At 43.7% G+C, this 19786-nt stretch overlaps 1 protein-coding gene across 2 annotated transcripts in view; it reads left to right on the plus strand.

The window, feature by feature from the left end:
* The window catches only part of LOC143274585 (uncharacterized), a 70350-nt gene that overhangs the window by 10458 nt on the left and 40106 nt on the right, over positions 1 to 19786 (plus strand). The window contains exon 1 of one of the 2 annotated variants that reach the window (XM_076578439.1): positions 13755 to 13809. The exons of the other annotated variant lie outside the window; for it this stretch is intronic. The gene's annotated coding sequence lies outside the window, so the exon portion shown is untranslated. Of the gene's footprint in view, positions 1 to 13754; positions 13810 to 19786 lie in introns of those variants that run through there. 2 annotated transcript variants of the gene reach the window in all.

Raw genomic sequence — 19786 nt, forward strand, 5'->3', positions numbered from 1 at the left:
CCCTACTAACGACAATAATGGCTTAGTCGCGGAGCCACACTGAGTGAGCGTCCCCCCCAGAGTGGAGACCGCCACCACGTTCCTCAAACAACAGCCACCCCCCCCCCCCCTCCCCCATGAATCTGCCGACACTGACAGCATTGACAGGACTCACCACAAGCACACTTATAATGATGTTAATTAAGCATGATATTATCAGATGAATATAGTTTATGTCTATGATAGTAAAGCTGTCTGTAAAGAGAACTGAGGCTTTCTGATCAAATTTTCGCTTAGGCATTTGCTATCGTCGCTTTATCTTTAAATCCTAGAGATCTGTAAAACGTTTCCTTTAGTTTTAATCTTCTGGAAAGGCTGGTGTGGGAATCGCAATAACCAAGGGATCTGAGCTTATGGGTTGTACTTGATTATGCCTCGATAATAATTAATTCCTTAAATGTTAACAATGACACAATGGCTGTTACCAGTTGCTCTCTGAATTACTACTTCCTGCTCAGCGTTGATTTGCTCAGCACCCCGAATCTACAAGTGTCGTGCCTTATGTGGGCACAGGCTTGCCGGGAAAAAACAAACAAAACAAAACAAAAACAAGCAAATAAACAAACAAAAAACAAAAACAACCCCACAACAAATCATCATCAACAACAAGAACAACAACACATTGGTTCTGATGGAGCTTGGGACTTGTCATTTTTTCTAAGCTTCTTTGTTGTTTTATAATTATTGCATGCATTTAGACCACAAACTGAAAAAAACAAAACAAAAAACAAACAAAAAAACCCACTCTAAATCAGCATAGGACTTAATCTTCTCCAGCCCTGTAACTGTCTTTCTTAATATCTAGGCATAAAGACAGACCACAACTCCGACATCAATCGCCATACAATGGCCAAAAATCTAAGCAGATACAATCTCTGGATAACTGATTTCTGTCATGACAAAGTTATAGGCTAGCAGCCAGCCAGTTCGGCCGATGTGATAAAATCCGCTCCGTGGCACCTCCGTATAATTCAGTATCAGCAACAACAGGTAAACATCATTTCCAATATAGTGTCAAAAGAAAAAAAAGATCTAAAATATAACTCACTTTATCCTCCCCCTCTCCCCTCCACCAGTCACAAAAAGGGAAACAAATATAGAGCAACCCAATCAACAATATTTATCCACAATTAATACCGTCAGGTTTATTCGCTCTTTGATTCTCGTTGTGAACAAGTGATTACGAGAATGACCGCCAAATTGGTCGAGTAAGTAAGATGGCAGAATGTTTAATACAATATTAATCTATATGATGTCATTATGAAACAATGTTATTGAATGTGCAATCTTCTGCTTACATTATGTTGATGTGGACTTGTCAGTATATAGGACATAATTATGTCATTACTCTGTACCTTCTAATGCATCAAGTATATACATTTTGTATCTGTAAACCTTTGTGTGAATAAAAAGAGTTGGAAGAAAAAAAGATGGCTGAATCGTTTTCAAGCAATGTATAGTAGGGTAAGGAAAAGTTTCCTGGAAAATGTTCCGAGCAACAGCGAAAGGTAAAATCACTTTGGAGACATACCTGATAATCATACAAGGGAATAATAAAACACATAAAAAAAATGTGTTCGCTCTTGGACGCTAATCGCATGCGAGCGATTATGATTTTGGCATACCTGAATAAAAGAATTGGCCAAAAATGGCAGACTCTGTCCTTGTGCATATATACTAAGGTCAAGAAAACACGAATGTAAAATTTCCCGAACACTTTTGAGCGTGGTATTTAATTTCCATAGATAAAGTTGATATTCAGAAGGCTAACTGTCAATGAAATTCCTCTCGTTCGTTAATCACTATTCCGAGCGATTGAATATAGATCGACAGAAATAAGAACGAAACCAAATGGTGGAATTATTTCAAAATAATTCAAAGTGGGGGAAAGGAAAAGTTTAAGGATAACTTATGCGAACAATAGCGAAGGATGAAATCAGTTGAGGCACATAGCGCAATATTGAAAAAAATGATTGTGTAAAAAAAAAAAAAAAAAAAAAAAAAAAGTTTGCTCTCAGACGCTAAGCTTCTGAGAGCGATTACAACACAACCGAAAGATAGGGCTGGCCAACATGGCCGACCTGGTTCTCAAACATGTATGAGCACCAATACAAAAGAACTGTGGAAAGTTTTCCGAACACTTTTGGACTTAGTGAAGCAACTTGAAAGTTGATACCTTTTTGCAGGATAACGAAACGATGCAGTAGTTTCTTTTCGATGATGAAATGTATCCAAGCATGTTTATTTAACTCTTTCCATACGAATGGCGAAAGAGTCGACGTTAACAGCGTTTCACCCCAATTACCATCATCAAAATATTGCAAGCGGAAGGCTCTTATACTGAAGACGCGAATGTTGACAAAGAATGCCACAATTCTGACGACGGAAGCTAAAGGTTGGGTCATTCAGACACCCACTGGACATCCGAGGGGTCTGTGTAGAGGAGAAGAGAGGACTGGCCGTACTGAGTGAGTTAAGAAATAAAGGAACAGAAGAGATAACAAAAAATAATGGCGAACTGGAGCTCAACTGTATGGGCAGTGGTATCGAGAAAAACTGAGTGAAAACTGTATGCGAACAAGAGCGAAGTATGAACTATTTTTGGAGACGCACAGCATGCATTGAAAAGTTATGATGATGTGCGGTTCTCTTCTGCTTGCCCCACTTCTTCACGTTGTATTGGACAATCATAACTTGTTGACTCCTGGCAAAGTGGTGTGTCCATCGAGATCGATGATGACCATCGTTGTCACTCAGCCACTTATCCTGCATCTGGCGTAACTTTTGCTGAACAGTCCTGCGGATGGCATCGTACGCATCCTTTTTTGATGTGGACTTTGGGTTGCTCAGGTAGGCTTGATGCAGACGGCTTTTCTCATCCAGAAGCTGCTTGATTTCATCACAGTTTTCATCAAACCAGTCTTTGTGCTTTCTGGTCATGGGTCCCAGGGTCAAAGTAATCTTCACTGGGGTCTCTGTGTGCGCGTAATGAAGCCCTATACAATATTCCGTCCATCTGTTACACAATGATTATCTTTTCTCCTCTGTGAGGCACTCTCCATTTTTGTCTCCTTGTATCGTGTTGACACTGGACTGACTTCGTTTTGTCATAATCATCTTTCACAACTTGGAATGCCTTGACTATTAATTAATAAACGAAACTAATTTGTGTTCAGGAGAAAGGGGGCAAAATGGTTAAGACGCTCAGCTGCCAATATAGAGAGCCCGTGCGTGAGTGTGTGTGCGTGCGTGCGTGCTTGTGTGTGTGTGTGTGTGTGTGTGTGTGTGTGTGTGTGTGTATGGTGGTGGGGTGGGGGATGGGGTGTTTGTGTATGTGTAATGTGAGTCACACCAGTTTTAGGGGGTTTTACAAACCAGACGAACACATTGCACAACACAGACTGTAGCCTTGGGTCGAAAACCCCCTGCCCCGTCTCCGCCCTCCCCTTCCCTGCCCTCCCCTCCCCCCTCTCTCTCTCTCTCTCTGTCTGTCTGTCTGTCATAGAATGTAGATTGTCATGTCTATCTAAATGCGATTGCTTTCAGTTTGAAAAACAACCACACAGCGATGCGATGTCATACTTCCAGATCCAGATTACCATATGTGTATTTTTCACATTTCTACAGTGAATGGGTTCTCTTTATTTCGTTATGTTTCTCACACGTACAGCCTTTTCTCGCCACACCCCTTTGTGAATGGGCTTAAGTGGGCATGACCACAATAAATCATTCGAATTCGTATCCGTATCCGTGTTCGAATTCTCTCTCTCTCTCTCTCTCTCTCTCTCTCTCTCGTGTGTGTGTGCGTGTGTGTGTTACTCGCTTCCGTTCAGTACAGATGTGAGCGATGTTGTGTCTCTCAGTTTGACGCTGTGTTAAACTCGTACATTATACATGTATTAAGTATTCAGTATAACTACATTTATATGCGTACATGTTTGTGTGTCTCTTAGAACAACGGCAGATGTGTAAGTCGGCCAAAGTGCTAATATCTTCACCGTTGGAAAAATAAAGATTCATTCATTCATTCATTCTCTCTCTCTCTCTCTCTCTCTCTCTCTCCCTCTCTCTCTCTCTTCCCAGTTCACAGCCACCGTCGTGGGGTACGGACGTGTCAGAGAAGCGCTCTGTGTCAATGGAGCACGGAAAACGCGCACATTATGTAAACGGGAAGCTGATAGTACACCTCAGGGAGCAAGGAAAACACGCACATTATGTAAACGAGAAGCTGATAGTACACATCAAGGAGCACGGAAAACACGCACATTATGTAAACTGGAAGCCGATAGTAAACGATTTCCATGCAGACCCCTCGCGCTCTTCCAGAAGGATACCCTCCCGACCCCCCTATGACCGTCTTCCCCATTGGAGCGACACTGCACCGTCCTATGCTGAAACCGCAGCGGCATCACCACAAGAGAGTCACTTCAAGGAGTGGATGGATCGCTCCGTTGGTCCCCAAGACAATCCAGGAAGGAGAGACCTGGCGTGGAGACAGGTCAACCAACACACCATCCCCAGTGAGCTCCAGCATGACACCCGACCCAGTGGTGACACAGACACCACAGCCACAGCCCCTGAAGACAGCACTAAGCCACGCCCTCCCACATCGTCACCTTCTGTCATGGGTGACAGCGGAGATTAGAAAAGAGAGATAAACCACTCGCGGCAGGCCCCTTCTTACTGTCTATAACAGTGCTGAAGCCGTTTTGAGGCACACACGCAGTGCGGAAGGGTGGCGGTAAATCACCCTCTCCTTCCCCACCCCAAGGAAACTGGTCGGTTCGACGGTTCAGCTGCAGTAAAGCGAAAGTTAAGTTACGCCTGGAATTTCGCACGTGTAGTAAGATTCGCTGAATACAATGAAAACCGATTCATTTTTGCTTTGGTTTTTAGCACGTTTGCATCTGCTTGAATGTAGATAATATAAAAAGAAAATAAAGCAGCCCCCCCCCACCACCAACTCCCCCCCCCCCCCCCCCCCAGCGCAATGTTGCACATGAGAGAGACAGTTATAAATTATTGAACTGCGTTTTCGTAATGCTACTTTTTCTTCACACTTTCTGGTTTACATCACCATTTCTTCAAAAAAAAAAAAAAAAAATATATATATCAAAACATAAAACACATATTCAGCTCTGTCTCTCTTCTAACATCTGTCTATACATACATACATGAATACATACATACATAATTTCATATAGATCTATCAGTATGTAAATCTAAATCTATCAATATGTACATAATCATATATATAATTCATATATATACGAACGCTTCATGTTGCCCGAGCAGACCGTTGTATTGTGCTCTATCTCTCTCTCTAAGTCTCTGTCTCTGTCTCTCTCTCTCGGGAGTTTTACATGGCTGTTAAAAGCGTCTACGATTCTGTACTTGTATGTGTTCGTGACAAAGGTATTTATTCAGACTTTTTTCAGTGTCCAAGAGGGGTTAAACAAGGTTGTATGCCAAGCACACAGCTGTTTTCCTTTTTCATCGGTGAATTGGCAGTGGAGTTATCAAAGAACGGGAGACATGGAATACAAATGATACCTGGCGCAACAGATTTGCTCTTAATGCTATTTGCTGATGATGATGTTCTGTTGTCTGACACACCCACAGGGTTACAAAATCAATTAAATGCCCTTAAGCAAGAAACAGACAGACTACAACAAACAGTGAATCTCGTTAAGACCAATATTATAGTTTTCCGCAATGGAGGTCATCTTTCGACTCGTGGAAAATGGTGCTGTGGTGATAGGGAAATAAAAGTAACCAATACATATAAATATTTAGGAATGTTATTCACAACAAAATTGAGTTTGACATCTGCGTGGGATGAAGCAAACAGAAATGGGAAAAAAGGTGTAATCCAAATTATAAAATCACTCAGGAGACTGCGTTCGACTGACGCTTTCCTTACGTTTGGGCGGGGCAAAGGCAGCTCATGAATAATGAATGCGTGCCGCGGCGCAGGCTGCCTGGCTTCAGCAATTTCTGCAAGTGGTTTATCTCTCTTTTCTAATCTCCGGTGACAGTCACCGTTCTCCTCGGGGTTTTGGGAGAGGCTCTCCACGTTTTGGTACCCACACTCAAAGACTGGGTACTCTGTCACCTAGTGCGGCAAGGCGCGCGGGGCGGAAAGGAAGGGGCAAGGGTAATGTAGGGGGTTCTGGACAAAGTGGGGTTAAGACTCAGGCACAGCCCTCCCCAGCGCTGACCAGAAGTCAGTCCACCACAAAAACTCCTGTCCCACCCCAGCAAACCCCACTTCCTCGTGACTGGAACCTCTCCAGTTCCAAAACTGATGACAAATGAAGGTCAGGTCAAGGCCCTCAAGACATTGACTTTGGAACAGCTTCCAATGTTTCACCCGATCAGTCAAATGCTAAACATATTTCATTTGCTGCCTTTAACATTGAATGGTTTTTGGAGCATTTCTAACGAGCTCGATTTGTCTTTTCTTGTATATAGTTATGATATTGTTTTATTAGTTGAGACATTTGCAGAATCTGTGCCCGAGTCCTTTTCCATTCTCGCAGGAGGTTCATTTCTCCTGGTGTAAAGGTGTCAGATAGTATCCATGGCCGTCTGTCGGGTGGTGTTGTATTACTTGTTAGAGACGATCTTGTTATATATGTTGAGCATATATACACACTGAAACTGACAATATGATTGCAATGAGATTGTCCCACATATTAGGTACAGAGACTGATCGTCTATTGCTATGATTTTATTTGCTCCCAGAAAATTCATTCAATCTATTATGAATAAACCGAGATATACATGGAGTTTCCATGTTAGAAGATTCCGTATTTGAACTGGTCAGGTATACCTTAACGATCACCTTTTATTTGTATCTTGTTAAGAATGTCCAACAGCGCAAAACGTTTTTAAGATTTAGAATTAGTATGTCACCTTAATTCACTTTTTTTTTTTTACAATATAAACCCAGCCAGGACAGAAACAAATGGTGCCCTTTTTGCAAGAACACGCTAGAATCAGAATTTCACTTTTTCTTGTATGCACTCAAATATGATGAAATAAGAAATGAATTTATTCCGCCAAAGTATTCTCGAAATCCATGTATGTTTAAATTCTGCTTACTTATGTCTAGTACTAATGAATCTGTTTTATTTAAGCTGTCTAGTTTTGTTCACAAAGCAGTGAATGTGCGGATGTAAGCTACAAACATGTAAACATGCACACAGAACATGCTATCACTCATGTTATGGCCCAGAGGCCTGACATTAAAATATTTTTTACTTTGAATTTTGTTCTCTGTATCTCTCTCGTTGTGTCTGTCTCTGCCTCTGTCTGTCTGTCTCTCTCTCTTTGCCGCTGTAGACTGCATCGTCTTCCCGTATAAAGCATATAACTTTAACTCTCTCCATACGAACGGCGAAAGAGACGACGTTAACAGCGTTTCACCCCAATTACCACCATCAAAATATTGCAAGTGGAAGGCTCTTGTACTGAAGAGGTGAATGTTGACAAAGAATACCACAATTCTGACGACGGAAACTAAAGGTTGGGTCATTGAGACACCCACTGGACATCCGAGGGGTCCGTGTAGAGGAGAAGAGAGGACTGGCCGTACTGAGTGAGTTAAAGATATTGAAACCTCGTGATATGTTGCGCTGTTGCATTTGATGTTGTCATGTGATTTTTTTTTTCTTCTTCTCGTGTTTATTCAAACAAATGCGACGCACTGGATGTTTGTTTACCCCTTCGTCCATAGGGGCTGTGGCCCAATGAATAAAACATCCGATTCCGTGTATGCGGACTACGTGTGCGCTGATGGACTTCTTGAAAGAAGCGAACATTTTAAATCAGATTTGAAGGTTTTAAACTATGGAAGGTTTTTTTTCTTCTTCTGCGTTCGTGGGCTTCAATTCCCACGTTCACTCGTATATACGCGAGTGGGCTTTTTACGTGGATGACCGTTTTTACCCCGCCATGTAGGCAGCCATACTCCGCTTTCGGGGGTGTGCATGCTGGGTATGTTCTTGTTTCCATAACCCACCGAACGCTGACATGGATTACAGGATCTTTAACGTGCGTATTTGATCTTATGCTTGCGTATACACACGAAGGGGGTTCAGGCACTGGCAGGTCTGCACATATGTTGACCTGGGAGATCGTAAAAATCTCCACCCTTTACCCACCAGGCGCCGTCACCGTGATTCGAACCCGGGACCCTCAGATCGAAAGTCCAACCATTCGGCTATGGCGCCCGTGGTTTTTTTTTTTTTTTTTTTTTTTTTTTTTTTAACTTTGAGTGGAAAGCTTAAAGTGGTGACTTGTTTTTATTGTTTGTTCTTTTACCCTTGTAGTAGTTATTAACGTGGCGATAGCCTTGAGGTGGCCTTAGTGGTCGGCGAGGCTCTAAGCACTATAATTTCATTTCATTTCATTTCATACGGACTACATCAGTCTGTCTCTGTCTTCTGTCTTTGGCGGGTCTATCCACTTTGCGCAGAAAGCTACTCACGTGATCAAGTCTCATTATCGATGTAAATAATTGTTCTGCTCCGAAAAATGATACATAAAATCTGTTATGTAACAAAGTTTGAGGTAAGATTCCCACTGCGTTTGTGTGAGTATCTATCTATCTATCTATCTATCCATCTATCTATGTATGTTTATATAATGGTATAAGTTTATAAGAGTTTCGGTTTCAGTTTCAGTAGCTCAAGGAGGCGTCACTGCGTTCGGACAAATCCATATACGCTACACCACATCTGCCAAGCAGATGCCTGACCAGCGGCGTAGCCCAACGCGCTTAGTCAGGCCTTGAGAAAAAAAAAAAGGTGAATAAATAATAGATTAGCGTACATAAATAAGTAAATAAATACATAAATAAATAAATAATAATTATAATATGAAAAAGGTAATAATAATAATAATAATAATGATAATGATAATAATAATAATAATAAGACAGAGAAACAGTGTGTGTATGTGTGTGTGTGTGTGGGTAGGTGTGGGTCTGTTGGAGGGGGTGAGGATAATTGCAGGAGAAGTGGGAGATAGGGTGTGGGAGGACGGACGGACGGACGATGAGGGAGCTCAGTTCAGTTCACTTGCTAGCAGTGTGTATGCGAGACACACAGAATGGCACATTTCATTGTCCATTTAGCAGTTACGACCTGCACACAGACAAGGTAATGTGTGTGTGTGTGTGTGTGTGTGTGTGTGTTGGAGCTCATGTACGTTTATATGTAATTTGATTGTGCTTTCATATCTGTGAAACTGCATGTTTGGTGCATATCTGTTACGCATGTGTGGGTGTATGTGTGAATGTGTGTCTTCATGTTTTACATTTATTTGCTTATTTATCATCATTGTTTTATTTATTTATTTTTATTATTATTATTATTTTTTTATTATTATTATTATTATTATTATTACTACTACTACTACCTTTTTCTATATTATAATTTTATAATATTATGATTTTATATATTTATTCATTATTTATTTATTTATTTATGTAAGGTTATCTATTATTTATTCCCCCCCCCCCTTTTTTTTTTCTCAAGGCCTGACTAAGCGCGTTGGGTTACGCTGCTGGTCAGGCATCTGCTTGGCAGATGTGGTGTAGCGTACATGGTTTTGTCCGAACGCAGTGACGCCTCCTTGAGCTACTGAAACTGAAACTGAAACACAGACAATACAATACAGTACAATACAATGCACAAACTTTATTGTCTATACTTTGGTACAGAGATTTTTGACTCACTTGTGGAAACAAAGTGAGTCTATGTTTTAACCCGGTGTTCGGTTGTCTGTGTGTGTCTGTGTGTCTGTGTGTCCGTGGTAAACTTTAACATTGACATTTTCTCTGCAACTACTTGGTCAGTTGACACCAAATTTGGCATAAAAATAGGAAAAATCCAGTTCTTTCCAGTCATCTTGTTTAAAACAATATTGCGCTTCTGGGATTGACACAAAAAAATAAAGAATGAAGCCTAATTATATGCAAACTGCATTTACTGTTATATTTATATTTTTTGTATTCTCTAAACTTGGCACTTTGATCTGATATTCGACCCAACAGCTAGAGCAGTCATTATTATCATTTTTTGTTCAAACAGGAACTTCTTTTGCTAAGCATGGAATTTTTTTTAATTTTGCAAACGTTTTGCTGCAGATAGTAAAAAGGGGAAATTACTCTGTAATGCTAGTGGAGTTAATTTGCTTTAAACTGATCTTTCTCATCTTAAACATTATATTTTGAAACAAGAGAGGCAAGGCCTTCAAGACTCACTTGTGATGCACTTTTAAAAAAAAAATCCAAGCTTTTTATGTATTGAGTATAATTTCCAAATGTAATGTTTAAGATGAGAAAGATCAGTTTAAAGCAAAGTAAGTTCCCCAGCAGAGTAATTTCCCTTGTTCTGCTATCTAAACCAAAACGTTTGCAATAAATAAACTTCCATGCTTAGCAAAAGAAGTTCCTGTTTGAACAAAAAATGATAATAATGACAGATCCTTTGTTGGGTCGAATATCAGATCAAAGTGCCAAGCTTAGAGAATACAAAAAATATAAATATAACAGTAAATGCATTATACTCAATACCTAAAAACTTGGATTTTTTTTAAAGTGTATCACAAGTGAGTCTTGAAGGCCTTGCCTTTCCTGTTTCTTTTTGGCAGCAGCACATGTCCAACATAAGGGGGCTCGTGGGTCCGGGGTGGCTTAATAATTAAAAAAAAAAAAAGATACTTATATAACACACTATCCAGAAATCTGCCCTAGGTTCTTTTCCAAATCACTTTTGTTTACATAACACATTACATTACTGTTGCATGCACACACCAGAATGTGACCACACACACACACACACACACACTGCATACATACATACAGTTTAACATATACGTGTACCTAACAGCTACCCTCAACAATAACATTAGCAGAACTCATATTCTTAGACATTAGATAAGCTGGCGTATGCTACACACACACACTCACATACACGCACACACACACACACTCACATACACGCACACACACACACACACACAGATGTACGCACGCGCATGCACGCATGCATGAGTGCGCTGTTGAATATAGACTAGATCATCTGATGTGTGTGTGAGAGAGAGAGAGAGAGAGAGTTGACACATGACATTTTCATTGCTCAATGAACTGTACAGCCCTCTGGACAAACTGGATATCATGAACACAAAAACTTTTGTGCCAAATCTTGAATAATTCTTACGACGGGCGCAATAGCCGAATGGTTAAAGCGTTGGACTTTCAGTCTGAGGGTCCCGGGTTCGAATCTCGGTGACGGCGCCTGGTGGGTAAAGGGTAGAGATTTTTTTCCGATCTCCCAGGTCAATATATGTGCAGACCTGCTTGTGTCTGAACCCCCTTCGTGTGTAGACGCAAGCAGAAGATCAATACGCACGTTGGGGGGGTGAGGGACGGAACGGCGTTGCACTGTCAACATCACAGTAAATTTGTCAACAATATGATACAAATGATCGACATACAAATACATTAGTAAGTCTGAATCTTTCAATTAAACTGGATTAGATATATGTATATAAAAATATACATATCGTTTTAAATGATGGACCGCAGGTGAGGACGGGGATGGGTGTCGGGGGTACTAACTAAATTAGGTGAGAGGAGGGGGGGTGATAAATATAATAAGGAAACCTTTACACACACACACACACACTCGCAAACACACGCACACACATACACAAACACAAACACACACACACGCACACACTCGCAAACACCCCCCTACTCCCCCCCCCCCCCCCCACACACACGCAGACTTGTGCTCGTGCGCATGCTCTCTCTCTCTCTCTCTCTCTCTCTCTCTTTCACGCGCGCGCGCGCGCACGCACACGCACACACACGCTGACTTGTGCTCGTGCGCATGCTCTCTCTCTCTCTCTCTCTCTCACACACACACACACACACACACACACACACACACACACACATTCACATCCATGGCCACAATGCAAGTTTAAAGATATCTGAGCTGCATATTAAGACCACTTAATATATAAAATACTAAATGAATCAATCACTTCATCTATTAGATTAAGGCACATAAAATTTTCATATAGATCACAGCATGCAGATAAAAGCTGAATTTTGTAAATAACAAGATATTGAAATATAAATCACATGTACGATAGTTGAGTTTCGTCAGTGCAAGGAGGCGTTCAAAACAGATACCGCTGTAGGAACGAAAGATCTTTTGAATATGTTTTTTCTTTGCAAGCGGCATTTTATACCGCCGACCAGAGGGAAGCATTTCAAAACAGGGGTACAGGGGGGTGGGAACAGTCATTTGTTATCTGGACAGCCTTCCGCCTCCCTGCCTGGTGGTAGAGATCATCTAAGGACAGTTGTTTTGTTCCGGTAATTTTGCCAGCCATGTTCACAGTTCGAGCTAGCCGTCCTGTTGTTCATACTGATACTGTCATACCAAGAAACAACGTTAACTCACTCAGTACGGCCAGTCCTCTCTTCTCCTCTACACAGACCCCTCGGATGTCCAGTGGGTGTCTGAATGACCCAACCTTTAGCTTCCGTCGTCAGAATTGTGGTATTCTTTGTCAACATTCATGTCTTCAGTATAAGAGCCTTCTGCTTGCAATATTTTGATGATGGTAATTGGGGTGAAACGCTGTTAATGTCGTCTCTTTCGCCGTTCGTATGGAAAGAGTTAAAGATTAAAATGCTTTCAATAAGACTTCCATATAATTATGTTCTGAAGTATATCTGGACTAACATCAAAAGCTCTAAGCTTCCTTAACAGATATACACGTTGATGGGCTTTCTTGACTACCATGTCTGTGTGTTCATTAACTCTTTCCATACGAACGGCGAAAGAGACGACGTTAACAGCGTTCCACCCCAATTACCATCATCAAAATATTGCAAGCGGAAGGCTTTTATACTGAAGAGGTGACGGCCAGTCCTCTCTTCTCCTCTACACAGACCCCTCGGATGTCCAGTGGGTGTCTGAATGACCCAACCTTTAGTTTCCGTCGTCAGAATTGTGGCATTCTTTGTCAACATTCACCTCTTCAGTATAAAAGCCTTCCGCTTGCAATATTTTGATGATGGTAACTGGTGTGAAACGCTGTTAACGTCGTCTCTTTTGCCGTTCGTATGGAGAGAGTTAAGTCGTGTTGAACGTTGGTTTGTTATTCGACATGCTGTTCTGTGATATTGATGTGAGAGATGTGATATATGCCCTTATACATGTGCTGCCACTGTTTGAAATTCCAGCTGCTTTCTTCAACAGGGGAGAGAGCGCAGCTGTATGTAATTATGATGAATATTTTCAATACGTTCAATGTTTCGGCGAGGAATTGCGCTTAAACGGTAGGTAGGCTCATGCACACACGTCGTGGAGGTAGTACAGTGGCTGTGTTGAGGATGGTGGTGGTGGTGGTGGTGGGTAGGGAAGGAGGGAGAGAACGATGAGGTGTTGGGGGAGGTGGAGAATGTGGGAGGTGGGTGGGGTAGGGGTAGGGTTAGAGCCGCCATGCATTGGTTTGTTAACGGGCCCACATGACGCAAAAAAGGGCGGCACGCTCCGTTAGGCCGTACAACTATTGCATAATCGCTGTTACGTGGGCGGTTTTTGTTTTTTGTTTGTTTTTTTTTGTTCGGCTTGTGAGGGGGAGCTGGGCCACGCGTCACAGTGTGCGGAAAGCGTGGTGGTGGTGGTGGGATTTTTGTTTAGCGGTGTGTGGCCCTGGCCCTTTAAAACTTGATGGGTTTGTTACCGTGTGTTCGTGGTGATGTTGGTGTTGGTGGTGGGTTCGTGATTTGGCGGGTAGTGTTGGGGCGTATTTCTGTACACAGTATTATATGTAATGTGTGGTGTGGTTTGGTGGGATTTTTGTTTTGTTTTGTTTTTTTCTCATACGCGCGTCTGTGTCCAGGGCTCAACGACTCACCCATGTTACTCGACGAACAACGCATGTAGTTTTCACCGGACCATCGACCGCAAAAGCCTGAACAACATAACTTTATTTAGTAGTGTTGTGGTTATTGTTGTTGTTTTCCCCCTGTAGTTGGTAAACTCAACTCTGCTATTATTACGTGCGTGTGTGAGTGAATCTTTTACTTTTCTTTTTCTTTTCTGCCCTTGATGCAGAAGTGACGCTGCGCATCGCCAAGGCCAACAACAAAGGCATCAGGCTCAGAATCATTTCATTCATTATGCCCATCGCTCCTGGTGGAGCATAGGTCATCGACGACCCCTCGTCATCGCACACTGTTCTGGGCTGTTCTGGCCATTCCAGTCCAGTTGGTCCCTTGCTGCTTCAGCTCTGCCTCGGTATCTCGCCTCCAGCTGTTGCAAGGCCGGCCTCTCTTCCTCTTTCCCCGCGAGTTCCAGGTCAGGGCTTGGCGTGTGATGCTGGACGCTGGCTTCCTGAGGGTGTGTCCGATCCAGCCCCACTTCCTCCGCAGTATCTGCTTGGCCACTGGTTCCTGTCCCGCTCGCTCCCACAGATCTTCGTTTCGGGTCTTCTCCTGCCATCGGATCTTGTAGATGCGCCTCAGTCAGGTGTTGAAGAATGTCTGAATCTTCTGCTGCATCGTCTGTGTTGTTCGCCATGTCTCGCATCCGAGTAGCAGAATTGACTTCACATTGTTGTTGAAGATGCGTAGTTGTTTGTTTTTTTCATACTGATTGCTCCAGATGCCCAGATGTTCTTAAGCATGATGAAAGCTGTTCTTGCCTTGCCGATTCTGGCTGTGATGTCTCAGTCCGTGCCTCCCTGTCGGTCAACCACGCTTCCCAAGTAGATGAAAGAGTCCACCTCCCCGATGGGCTCTCCACCGACTGTGACTGGTGTGTTGGCAGTGGTGTTGATCTTCATCAGCTCAGTCTTCTTCTTGTTGATCTTGAGCCCTGTCCTGGCTGACGTGGTCTCCAGGCGAGTGGTCTTGTCCTGCATCTGGCTGTGGTCGTGTGACAGGAGCGCCAGGTCGTCAGTGAAGTCGAGGTCGCCCAGCTGTGTCCAGAATGTCCACTGTATACTGTTCTTACTGCCTGTAGTAGTGGTCTTCATGATCCAGTCAATGACCAGGAGGAAGAGGAACGGTGACAGCAGGCACCCCTGTCGAACTCCGGTCTTCACCTCGAAACTTTCGGACAGCTGGCCTGCGTGGGCAATCCTGCAGCTCATGTCCTGATAGGTGCACCGGGTGAGGGAGATGATCTTCTCTGGGACTCCGTAGTGCCTCAGCAGCTTCCGCAGCGTCTCTCTGTCCACACTGTCGAAGGCCTTCTCATAATCTATGAAGTTGCTGTAGAGAGGGGAGTTCCACTCCAGCGACTGCTCCACGATGATGCACAGGTTGGCGATCTGGTCGGCACAGGATTTGTTTCGCCGGAAGCCTGCCTGCTGGTCTCGGAGCTTGGGGTCGATGGCCTCTTTCATCCTTTCCAGTAGAACCCTGTTGAAAACCTTGCCTGGCGTTGACAGGAGCATGATCCCTCGGTAGTTGCTGCAGTCCCTGAGGTATCCTTTCTTCAGCAGCTTGATGATGATTCCTTCTTTCCACTGACCGGTATCTCCTCCTCCCAGATCTTGCTGAAGAGGCTGTATAGAATGTTGACAGCTGTTTCCGTGTCTGCTTTGATGGCTTCTGCTGGTATCCCGTCCGGCCCTGCAACCTTCCCATTTCTCAAGAGTCATGATGGCCTTCTTGATCTCTACCTTTGAGGGTTTGTCGCAAGCTGATGGGCAGTTCTATCTCTGCAGGTGGAATGTCTGGTGGTGCGTCAGGGGCGGGCGGTTCAGCAGCTCCCTGAAGTGTTCTGCCCATCGTTTCAGCTGTTCCTTGGTTGTTGTCAGTGGGTTCCCGTTCTTATCCTTCACTGGCTTGTCGGTCTGCTGGAACTTGCCCGTCATCTTCTTGGTCACCAGGTACAGGTCCTTCAGGTTCCCCTGTCTGGCTGCTGCCTCTGCTTGACTGGCCAGGTCGTCAATGTAGTCCCTCTTGTCCTTCTTGATGCTCCTGTTTACATCTCTGTCCTGTGCCTTTGCCTTAGTTGCTCTTGTTCTGTTCGTGTTCAGCAAAGTTTTCCTCTCTTTTCTTGTTTCCAGCTTGTGGATGGTGTCGGCAGAGATCCATTCCTTGTGCTGAGTTTTCTTCTTGCCAAGGACCTCTTCACATGTGTCGTGCCAGAGCTTCTTACTATGTTCCTACTGTGTCTCGATGTCCATCTCACTGTCTTCTGTCAGCTCTTGTAGTGGCTGGAACCTGTTGGAAAGGCTGATCTGGAATGCTGCTTGTGTGTCCTTGTTTCTGAGCAGTCCAACATTGTACCTTGTCCGTGTGTTGTTGACGTTGGTGAATCTCTTGAGGCGAAGTCTCACTGTCGTCGTAAGAAGGTGGTGGTCTGATGACACATCGGCTCCTCTCATCACTCGTACATCCTGCCATGATCTCCTGAACTTGCGGCTAATGCAGATGTGGTCGATCTGGTTCTCCGTGACGTGGTTCGGGGATCTCCATGTGGCCTTGTGGATGCGCTTGTGTGGGAAGATACTTCCTCCTATCACCACCTGGTTCAGGGCGCACAGGTCTGCAAAGCGCCCACCATTCTCATTCATCTGTCCCAGTCCGTGTGTCCCCATGGTGTCCTCGTAGCCGGTGTTGTCCCTTCCGATCTTGGCGTTGAAATCTCCCATCAGTAGGGTTATGTCTTTGGCTCCTCTTCTGTCTATCACTGTCTGTAGTTGTTGGTAGAAGTCATCTTTCTTCTCTTCTTCTGCATCATTGGTGGGAGCATAGCACTGTATGATGTTGAGCCTGATGCCATTCTTCTTGGTGGTAAACATGGCTGTGATGATGCGGGAGTTGACAGGTTCCCAGCCGATGAGTGCCCCCTGTGCCACCGGTGCCAGCATCAGGGCCACACCCTCAGTGTGGGGGGCTCCACCCTCTGTGTGTCCTGAATACAGCAGTTGCTCTCCAGATGAAAGTCTCATCTGTCCTGACTGTAACCACCTTGTCTCACTCAATCCTAGCACTCCGATCTTGTAGTTTTTCATCTCTCTCGCTACTTGGATGGTTCTTCCTGCTTCATACATCGTCCTGATGTTCCATGTGGCTACTCGCGTTGTTGTCCTGGGTGTCAGAAGGGGAGTCAGCCTTGCAGCTTCCTTTCGGCTTTCACTGCACCGCGTCATAAGTCTCCGTGACGGAGACCGTTCCTTGCCCAGGTGAATGTTTTGGTTCTTTGTCGTCGATGCTTCTGTAACTGGTCTTTTTTACAGGCAGGGTAGTTAACCCTATGCAAACCCCTTTATCCTCCGGGCGAGGTGGTCCTGCCTTAGTCGCCTCTTACGACATGCATGGCAGGGCAGTGGGTCTATTCTATCAGTGCCCAACCCACAGGGCAGATCAGGCTCAGCACCAAAATAAAAGAAAAACCTACACAGCTGTTCTGCTGACCACCTTGTTGTACTGCTGTGAAACTGCAGTACTGCCGTCACATTCAACAACTTGAGCAGTTTCACTAGAGATGCCTACGAAAGATCCTCGGCATAAAGTGGCAAGACAGGGTCTCCAACCTCCAGGTCCTAGAGAGGAGCGGCCTGCCCAGCATCAAAAGCCTGCTGATCCAGTGCCAGCTACGCTGGACAGGACACGTTGACCACATGACAGACAGCAGGATCCCGAAGATGCTACTGTGTGGCCAGCTGAAGGAAGACCACCGTGAACGTGGAAGATCCTGCAAGCGCTTCAAGGACACCTTGAAGACAAACCTCAAAGCGTGTGACATAGACATCGCTTCCTGGGAAACTGATGCCCTTGACCACTCTCGCTGGAGGATGCTGTGCTCCAGTGGCATAAAGACGTTTGAAAACAAGAGAATGCTGGCCATTAAGGAGAAGCGTGAGCGAAGGAAGCAGGGCTCAACTTCTGGAGACGTTTTCCCTTGCAACACCTGTGGGAAGTGCTGCGCATCCAGAATCGGCCTCTTCTCCCATATGAGGACACACACCGACATAAGCCTGCCTGCCTACTCATCCGTCGGACCGACGGGAGACTCCATCATATATATATATATATATATATATATATATATATATATATATATATATATTAGATATTCATTTACTTCTTCTTTTTTTTTCCTTTTTTTTTCTCAAGGCCTGACTAAGCGCGTTGGGTTACGGTGGTGGCCAGGCATCTGCTTGGCGGATGTGGTGTAGCGTATATGGATTTGTTCGAAGGCAGTGGCGCCTTCTTGAGCTACTAATACTGATACTGATTGCTGTCAATCATTTTACTTAAATATTTAAAACACGGCACAACGTGCACATGATCATCGTTTAGTGTAACGGGTGCAAAACTGTTATCTGTTATCTTACAGAATTGTAAGGGAAGCGTCTTCAACACCCCTATTAGCTTTGTAAACGAACTGGAAAAAGGATCCAGACCTGTCATGTCGTTAAGTAAACGCTGGCGAACTAATTTTCCACACACTTTGCAGCTACTGGTGTTAATCGGCCCACGTGCTACTTGAAAGGAGTGAATGTCATCAAAGAACTTCACCCTCTCACTCTTTGCTGTCAAGAAGCTTGCTAGCTCAGTTTCTGAGACGGTGATTGACCTTTTACGCTGACTTTACCCACCTTTGTCATCGTTGGGACATTGATTTACTTACATGTCTGCACGAGCTGTGATTTGTTTTTATAAACTTACAGCCTGTTTTGACTTTTTTATGTGGGTAAAAAGTGACCGTCCAAAAGGCACTGGAAGATGAATGTGAAGATACCCCTATAAAAGCTGTCCCGCACAAGATTTTAACACTCGGCTTTTTAAGCCATCTGGGCCTGGACATTTGTGTGAGTTCAGCCTAGAAAAGATCCCCACAACATCATCCTCTGTAACTACAGACTGTTCTGGTTCAATAGACTGGCATAAAATTTCACACTGATCACTAAAATCCCTCACGTCAAAACGTCGATAAAACTGGTTGAGCTCGTTAGCGGCAGCAAGCGGATTGTCTGACTTAATAACATTCTGCCAAATTCCATTCTGACCCATCGTTGTTCTGAAACCATCCCCAGCTTCCTTAACTCACTCAGTACGGCCAGTCCTCTCTTCTCCTCTACACAGACCCCTCGGATGTCCAGTGGGTGTCTGAATGACCCAACCTTTAGCTTCCGTCGTCAGAATTGTGGTATTCTTCGTCAACATTCACCTCTTCAGTATAAGAGCCTTCCGCTTGCAATATTCTGATGATGGTAATTGGGGTGAAACGCTATTAACGTCGTCTCTTTCGCCGTTCGTATGGAGAGAGTTAATTAATGTTTCCAGATTTAAACTTCTCTTCAATTCTGTTTTTGTGCTGTGTCTTAGCTGAAACTGATTGTCGCGGGAAGGCCTTTTTTCTTTTCCCTGTATACACCATGTTTACCCTTCATAAAAGCCAGTTTCTTTTTATTCAAGTGTATTTTCAGTTCTTTCGTAACCCAAGGTTATTGTTGGAGTACACCCGTAACTGATTTTTAATTTTTTTTAATTTTTATTTTTATTTTTTTATGATAGTTTCATCACAAAACTTTATCTACTCTCTAACGAATTTGCCGTCTGAATCAGAATGTTTGCGAGCTTATCATTTATGACGTCAATATCATCAGCATCGATTGCGTCATTTAAGTGTGTAAGCTCAGCGTTAGACAAATTTTCTTGAAAAGAAGCAGCCTTTTTGTGTTCCCA

This window comes from Babylonia areolata, chromosome 29, assembly GCF_041734735.1.
Source record: "Babylonia areolata isolate BAREFJ2019XMU chromosome 29, ASM4173473v1, whole genome shotgun sequence".
In the NCBI taxonomy this organism is placed as follows: Eukaryota; Metazoa; Mollusca; class Gastropoda; order Neogastropoda; family Buccinidae; genus Babylonia; species Babylonia areolata.